Here is a 9,022-nt window from a genome sequence, read left to right on the forward strand (position 1 = left end):
AAAATTTCAGTTATCCGCAGGGGAGCTGTTTTTTGGCCAGGTGCTCCAAGCCAAAGTAACCCCTCCTCACCCCCACCCAAAAGAAGAAAAAATAAATAATCATACACCTGTTTCCCTGCTCACACGAGGAAGGATATTAGCAATGTGGGGCGCTAGGGTCATAGCCGTCACTTATTCAGAGCTATTCATATCACTTGCATGCCAATGATATTATATTGTCTCATTAAGCTGTCAGAGCCACTCCATGGGATCGTAATTGTTGGGAGCAGGAGATGCAGGGTAAGGGTGGAGGTGAATGACCCATGTTACTTACTTGTATCTGGCAGAACTTGATTCAAATTCACTGTCTATTTGACACTAAAGCCCACCTTGGCTACTACCCATGCTGTTAGGCCTGCAGTTCTTGAAAATGACCACCAGGAGGCGCCACCACTCCACACATGAATGTGCTCAAGAGAAGGCTGCTTTCATTAAGAAAATTGAGCGTCGTTGGACTTCCCTGGTGGCGCAGTAGTTAAGAATCCGCCTGCTAATGACAGGGCACACGGGTTCGAGCCCTGGTCCGGGAAGATCCCACATGCCATGGAGCAACTAAGCCTGTGTGCCGTAACTACTGAGCCCGTGTGCTGCAACTACTGAAGCCTGCACAGCTAGAGGCTGTGCTCTGCAACAAGAGAAGCCACCACAATGAGAAGCCCGTGCACCACAGTGAAGAATAGCCCCCACTCGCCTCAACTAGAGAAAGCCCGCGCGCAGCAACGAAGACCCAACGCAGTCAAAAATAAATAAAATTTTCAAAAATTTCATTGTCACCATTGCTATTCTCTGATTCACCATAATAATAAAATCTACTATAAATTAAGCACTTACTGTATGCCAGGCCCTGCACAAGTACGCTACATGCATTATTTCATACATTCCTCACAACAGCTCTGTGTTTTCAAAGGCCATTGTGTTTTTCAGATTAGAAGCTAAGATTTAAACCTCGGTCTGTCTGTCTGTCTTCAACACCCATACTCTTAACCATACCCTCAATGGAAGGCACAAACTAGATGCTTGGAGGGTGCATTTGGCTGGCAAACTTGTCTTGTTTGGGCCAGCTTGGTGTTTTAAAACACATTGAATTTAAATGCTTTAAAACACATTGAATTTAAATGCTTTTTGGCAGGGCATCAGTCTCCGCTTAGCCACGGTCCTCACCATAGCCTGTCAAACTGTCGTTTCTTTCCTTTTTTGGTCTTATCTGCCCAACTCCGACGCCATTTGAATTTGCAACTTCATTTATGCCAATGACAGTGTGTTGACTCCCTTTATTCCAATAACATTTTGTGGACTGAAAAAAAAAAAAAAACTACTGGGGGAGCTTGGAGGTTTAGGAAGGCAGAGATGACAAATGGTTGTGGCCCAATGTCATTCCAGAGACATGGGAGGCAGCCCTGTCTTTCAGTGCTGTCCCCTGACATGTTAGTAAATGTTCTTTGAGTAATTGCAGTGTGCATGGCACCACGTCAGATGTGTGGGTTTCCTGTGACAGACGATGGGGAGCTGGAGGTGGATGTGACACGTCTGGACTTCACAGCATCCTCCCAAGGGGGGTCATCAGAGTGATCAGCTACTTCATGGACCCATGCAGAATTTTTCCTGATTTGTGTGTCTTTTCTGATTTCCTTTTGCTTGGCCCATGAACCGGTAGTTGGACTTAACCAGCACTGTGGGGTTACTAATTAACATCAACCACCTCGTCTGTTAAGGAGTGAGTTGTGTCTCCCCTAAAATTTATGTGTTGAAGTCCTACCCTCCAGTACCAAAGAATGTGACTGTATTTAGAGACAGGGCCTTTAAAGAGGCGATTAAGTTTAAACGAGGCCATTATGGTGGGTCCTCAGCCAATTTGACTGGTGTCCTTATAAGAAGAGGAAATCTGGACATACAGGAGGGGTGACACGAGGAACTCTTACGCACAGAAGAAAGACCATGTAAGGACACGGAGAGAAGGTGGGCATCTGCAAGCCAAGGAGAGAAGACTCAGAAGAAACCAATCCTCCCGACACTTTGACCTTGGACATCCAGCCTCCAGAACTGTTTAAGCCACTCAGCCTGCGGCATTTTGTTACGGCAGTCCAAGCTGACTAATACACTGTCTTCATCAAAGGTGGTCTGGGTGGGGCTTTAGCAGGGCTGGCTGAGCTCAGGATGTAAGTCTGTGGCCTAGAGCCAGGCTGGGAGAGAAGAGGAAGGAGCTCCAACACTCCCTGCCACGCCCCTCACCCCCGGCATGAGATGCCATGTGGAAGAATTAATTGGTGTGCTTTGTTCTTCACATTCTTCTCCTACTAGTCATTATAAGAGCACATCTTATCCTCATGGATAAGAGCACAGAGGAGCCAGTCTCTTGCCTTCTAAGTTCAAACATATGGTCTAGGGCTAAGACAGAAGTAGTCGGTAGGGAGATGCCATCTAGTACTCTTCAGATTGGAAGAGTCTACCGAGCTTCGGACAATGAAAAAAGACCCACCTCAATGTACAGCATGGTGCCATCCCAAGACATACCAGACATAGAGAAAACCAAAAGCTACCAGAGAAGGGAGAAAATGCAAGCAACATATGAAGAAACGGGAAGCAGAATAACATTAGATTCTTCAACGGCAAACTGGTAGCTAGAAGGCAATGAAGCCACACCTTCAGAATTCACAGAGAAAGTTACTTTCAACCTTTACCCAGTTCAACTATCAATCAAGTGTGAGGGGAGAATAAAAACACTTGCAGAGCCCCAAATATATTTCCGATCTACCTTTTCTCAGAAAGCTACTGGCAGATGTGCTCCATCGCAACGAACATGCAAAACAAGAAAGGGAAATGAACAGAATCCAGAAGAACGAGGACCTTCATGGAGAAAAGCAAAGGGATTTGCTTCAGACGACAGCTGTGAGTCTGCCCGAAGAAGGAGAGAACACATTGGAACACCAAGTATCTGACCATATGCCGAACAGGTTCACATTCTGTGAGATTGGGGGAAAAGAGGGACAGAGGAAAATTAAGTACCCAAAGAACAAAACCCAAAAACAACGAAAATATTCGAGGAGAAGGTATAATTCAAATACACACCTTGGCCCATCAGTAAACATTTGTTCACATGATAGGATGAATATAAACGTGAAATGTTGATTTAACCACAATGATTATGGAGCTTCACGGGGAGGAGAGAGGAGGGGAGAGCAAAGATGGGGACATATGAGCACTAAATCCTTTTTTTTTTCCCCCACAGAAAGAGGTGAATAAATTCTTCAAGCTGATGTGTTAAAAATCTATGGCCTATGACCACATTCCCACCAGCTACACGCAGCCAGGGCCTGGAGCAGGCCAGCCCTGAGATTTGCAGGTTAAGACAAGATACAAATGGAGGCCCCACCCATAGCCCACCAGCCTTGTCTTCCCACCTCTGACAAGCAGCCTGCAGCAGAGGGGCCTGACATTTGTGTCCAGACCACCTAGTTCAAACGTCTGGCTCTGTCCACCTCCCTCCCCCGTCAATGACACACTGGGCCACCTCTCAGGGGTAGAAGCGCACAATCTAACAGCCAGGAGAACTGGCCCTAAGCCCACTCAGGCCCTGGAAGATGGAACGTTGTTCAGAAAGGCGGAGGCTCTGGGTAGGCGTGTCTCCTTGGCTGCATGATCCTCTCACCCCATAGGGAGGGCAGTGGCCAGAGCGGGACCCTCAAAAGGCCAAGCCACCTAAGGCAGCACCGGTCCGCAGCAACCAGGAGACGAGCCCAAGTTTCCGATACATTGGTGGTTCTCAGCTGGGGGTGGTTTGGCCTCCCAGGGGTCATGGGCAGTGTCTGGGGGTATTTTGGGTTGCCATACATAAGGGAGAGGGGTGCTACTGGCATCTAGTGGGTACAGGTCCGGGATGCTGTCAAATATCCTGTGATGTACAGAACAGGACTCCTCCTCTGCTCCCCACTCCGGTCCCAAATATCAGGCCCCAAATGTCCACAGTGACACGGTGGAGAAACCCTATGACGCATGTGTGAATATTTCGGAGGCCACAGACTTGGGGTCCAAACCCTGACTCTGCCATGGACTTGTTCTGGATTCAATTATTGTTTTCCATCTCTCTAGGCCTCTGCTTTCTCAATTGTAAAATGGAGTTAATGGTAACTATTTCACAGGGATGTGTGAGAAATAAAACGGACTTTATATGTAAAATGCCTGGTACAGAGTAGGCCCCCAAAAGGTGTTGTAGGTGTTCTTAGATGGGGCAAAGACGAGAATAAATAATATTAAAAGTGGGTAAATCACGAAATAGCAGCGTATCTATCCATATTTATTTGTTGAGTCACAGAGGAAATACTAAAGGCATTGAGGGTCTGGAGGGAGGCAGTGGGAGGTGGACCTGGAAGGCGTGGAGAGCAGTGTTGCTAGAAGCTGTGTAGTGCAGTTTGACTTGTTAAGCTCCATACGTGTATGACTGGTTTAAAAGTTGAAGTTGAGGACCTTGAATATTAACATCCTTCCTTCCGCATCCCTGCTAATTGCTATTATAAGGTAGCATGAGATTACTGTGGGTGTCCCACAGGCGTGATTTCATGCCGCCCAGCCCGGCTTGGTCCTGCACGCTCCAAGCGCCGCGGGGTCCTGCCCCTGTTTTCTTGCCCCTCCAGAGTCCTTACTAATTCTCAGGGCATAGCGGTCAGCTTGGGCTGCCACGACAAGTACCACAGACTGGCGGGGGGGGGGGGGATTCAACCACAGAAATTGATTTTTCTCACAGTTCTGGAGGCTGGATGTCCAAGATCAAGGTACCACCAGTGTCTGATGAGAGCTCTTTCTTCGGGGTGCAGATGGCTGCCTTCTCACTGTGATCTCACATGGCAGAGAAAGCGGGGGAGGGGAGGAGAGAGAGAGAGGGATGGGGGGAGACAGAGAGAGAGAAATTACTCCTCTCTGGGGTCTGTTCTTATAAAAGCACTAATCCCATCGTGGGGACCCCACCCACATGACCTCATATAAACCCAATCACCTCCAAGTACCATCACATTGGGGGTTACGCTTCAACATATGAATTTTGAGGGGACACAATTAAGTCCATACCCAAGAGCAGCAACCAAATGACAGGTGGCCTCGATGTCCCCTTCTCCCTCGACTGGAATGCCTTCATAGTGGTTTCTTTAACTGCTTCACGGCTGCAGTTTAGAAAGCTCTTTCCTGCCTGGTACTCTGTCTGATTCCCTTCCCACCCCTCAAAGGCGGTAAGAGTCCCATGTTACATGGTGGAACCGGCGAGTATATAGCAGGACAGAGACTGGGGCTGAGGTCCCTGCAGCCAGGGCTATGGACTCCTCGCCTGTGCTGCTTCTCTCGGCCAGCAGCTGTCCCTGTGCCACTGCACCTCGAGTCCCCGTCATTTCCAGCGACACAGTTCATCCGAGCCATCCGAGCGCATCCCTCTCCTCCACTGTCACCACCCTGTCTGGTGCCACCATCTTCTCTCCCCTGGATGACAGCACAGCCCCCTGACTCCTACTCTCCTCCCGACAGCCAGAGATATCTTGTGAAAATGCAATTGGGATTGTGTCCCACCTTCACTTGAATGACTTCCTGCTGCCCTGACAACAAAGGCCAAACTCCCTACTGTGGCCTAGGAGTGCCCATCAGGCCGCTGGCAGCATCCTCAAACCCATCTCGTGCCACGCTCCCCTTTGATCACCCCCCAGCCACACTGCTTTCCTTGCTAAGTCTAAAACAAACCAGCTTCTTCCTGCCCCAGGGCCTCTCCATGAGCCTTTTCTTCTCTCAGGAACCCTGTCCTCTCAGATGTGGTCACTGCTGGTTCCTTTACCTCCTCAGGTAACCTCCATCCCCTTTCTGAAGTGGCCCCAAGCTCCCTCCACCCATCCCTCTCGTGTCATTCTATTACTTTGCCTTCTGAGCATTTGTCACCATCTCAAACTATCCTTCTTCTTCATCAGTTATTTGTGTAAAAATATGTTGGCTGGAAGGAGCGGTTCCAATGGCCCAGTGCAGGTGACCAGGGCTGCCGCTGAGGTGTACGTGTTAGAGAAATTGATTCACAGTTGGGGCCAAATATCACCACCCCCAACACACTCATACCCAGAGCTCCCGAAGAGATGCGTGAAGCTGCGCCTCTCCACCGAGCCAGCGTCCTGGTGCCATCTACACCTGCGTCGCGTGGGAGGGGATGGTTGGAGCAGGGAAAGCCACCAGGATCCCTTCCTCAAGAGCCCTTCCTTCACCGCCTTCTCCCAATCTAACAGGGCCACCCGTTATTCTTGCTCAGAGCAACTATTTTGGGGCCCTTCTAAGCATCCTTCTCACTTGATGTCTTATATGTATTGGTGGGTATCCTCGTTTAATGCTTTATTTCTCCAAGAGGGTGGGGGCCTGGCCTATCTTCTTCATCACTGTGTTGCAACACCACATACAGTGCCTGGCACTTAACAGGAGCTCGTTAAATATTTGTTGAACGAGTGCCGATTAACCCGCTTTGTGTTTAACAGGAACCTCTGGAGGGCAGCGTACCTCCACTGCAAAGCCTGGCTCCGACGGCAGAAGATCAAGCACGGTCAACGTCGGATGGGCAGAGATGGGCAGGTGGGCGGTGGGTAGGGGTGCCTTCTGGCAGCAGGAACACCCTCCCTCTGGAGAGGAGGGAGGATGGAGGCCCAGGTAACCCCTGCATGTGGCGTGAAACTGAGGCCAGACAGATGAAGGGCCATGGCATTGTGATGAGGGACAGCCTGCCTGGGAGAATCTTGGCTCTGCTTCCTGTGGGTCGCCTGACCTTGGGCAAGTTCCTTCCCCATTTCCTCATATGTGACTTGGAGTGAGTAAAAGTCTCCTCTTCCAAGAGTTGCTGTGAGTAATAAGGAGTTAATAAATACGTGTAAAGTTCTTCGAAATTATTATTATTGGTGTTATTTAATCTCTACACCGGAAGGTACAGTTTCCCGTATTATGTACTAGCCAGGATATAGTGGGGTGTGTGCGTGGGCATTGTGGGCGTGTGGTGTGTGACGTGTATGGCGTGTGTGCCCATGTGCTATGCATGTGTATATGTCTATATTCTTTTCCATTATAGGGTATTACAAGATATTGAATACAGTTCCCTGTGCTCTACAGTAAATCCTTGCTGTTCATCTATTTTATATACATAGTGCGTATCTGTTAATCCCGTACTCTGAATGCAACCCTCCCCGCCCAGCTTCCCCTTTAGAGAATCACAGCCACAGGGCCAGCCTCTGGCATCTGGGGTCAGGGAAGCATGGCACTCTCCAACCACGGGCCAGTCCTCCAGTTCAGTCCTGGTCACTGGGCAGGGCACAGCCCAGATGTCCCCTACCCGGGAAGCTTTGGCAGACGTCAGCCGGACTGGGGACCCCTCTTCTGCATTCTCCTGGCTCCCTCTTTTTGCACTGGCTACATAGTAGTTTTAATTTTATATTTTTGTGATTTATGAGATGAAATTATGACTTTACGATCAATTAAATATTACTGTTTTCCTCCTCTGCCTCCGCCGCTTGCCTTAAGCTCCTAGACTGGCAGAATCCGCGCTCGATTCCACTTGGCCTCCCTGGTGCTCAGCGAAGGGCCTGGCAGAGACTAACTCCTCGGTTATTTGCGTTCCTGCTGAATGAACACATCGAATTTTCGCATCCTGGACTCCGAAAGTTAATTGGAAGGCCCATCCGTGCCATGTTGCCCACAATCGGTCTAATGTGGAAATCTGTACGTAGCCCTGGAGGGAGGGGTTACCACTAGGCAATCTTAGGACCAGCTGTGCCTTCCTTCCGGGGTGGGAGGCTCGGCCTTTGGCCCCGCTGTGAGCCCTGCTAGGATTCCAGTGTGTTTAGAGGGGCTGGGAGATGGATGCCGCTGAAGCAGGCACTTGGCACCAGGAAGGGCGAACGGTTTTGGTTCTGGGGCCAGTTTCACGGACAGGGGGTGGGCTGGGCGTGGAGGGTAGCTGCAGGCAGGAGCTGAGGGTCCTCACAGTGTCAGGGCCACTGCACTAGGGTCCAGGCGATAGCACGTGACCTCGAGGTACGGCTTGCCCAGGCCACAGACCGGCCTTGGCGTAGCGGGGGCGCAGTGGCTGCAGGGGTACCTGGTCTATTCTGAGGCTGCGGAGCCCGGGGTGCAGGTTTGGGAGCACAGGGTGAGGGCATCTGCGGCAGAGGCCTCAGTGCTTTCACGGCGGGTGAGGCATCGGGCTCCCGGGGACTCCGTGGGCTGTACCAACATCATCTCAGGACAGAGTTGGAAGAAGGCGGCAGACACTGCTTCCTGGGGAGAGGACTTCTTAGGGGAGAGGATTTCTTTGTGAGTATGTGGGAACCTAGATCCCCCCTTGCGCGAAGCTTGGGTTGGTTTCAGGGGCTGAAAGTCTTGCATTTGAAGGTAGGGCCGGAGCCAGTGAAAGAATCCGGAACTTTACTGGTGTGGCCTCACTGTACTCAGCTAGGACGCGCAGGTCCATGGCCCGAGAAATAGAGCCTGAGGTGGGATCTCCGGGTCAAGAAGCTTACCAGGTGGGTGCTCTCAGAAGGGGGTGAGGCAAGCAGGGCAGGGCAGAGAAGCAGCTAAGCAAGGATGGAGACCTGCTGCGTCATGACCTGCCGGGAGCTCCGGAGCGTGAGTGGTACCAGGGAGCCGGCTGCTCCGTCATTCGGTCCCTAGCTGAGGATAGCTCTGGGGAACGGGGCATCCCCTCCTGGTCTAGGGCAATGACTGGGACAAAGGGGGCCGCTGAGAACTGTGAGTGGCCACCACTCAGGAGCTGGGAGATGGGTTCTGGCCCATAAAGCGATCTGGGGGAGGCACCAACAGCATCCACTGTAGTTAGCATCGTGGACTCCACGGCCCTGAAATCAGCCTTCTTGTACCTTCCACTGACCATTGGCCCTGTTTCCACTCTCTGGGGCCGCAGGACGCACCCGCTTGGCCACCTCCTGATATATGTAGGCAGAGTATTCAGACTCTGCTTGGGTGCCTCTGA

Source organism: Phocoena sinus, chromosome 15 (genome assembly GCF_008692025.1).
Source record: "Phocoena sinus isolate mPhoSin1 chromosome 15, mPhoSin1.pri, whole genome shotgun sequence".
In the NCBI taxonomy this organism is placed as follows: Eukaryota; Metazoa; Chordata; class Mammalia; order Artiodactyla; family Phocoenidae; genus Phocoena; species Phocoena sinus.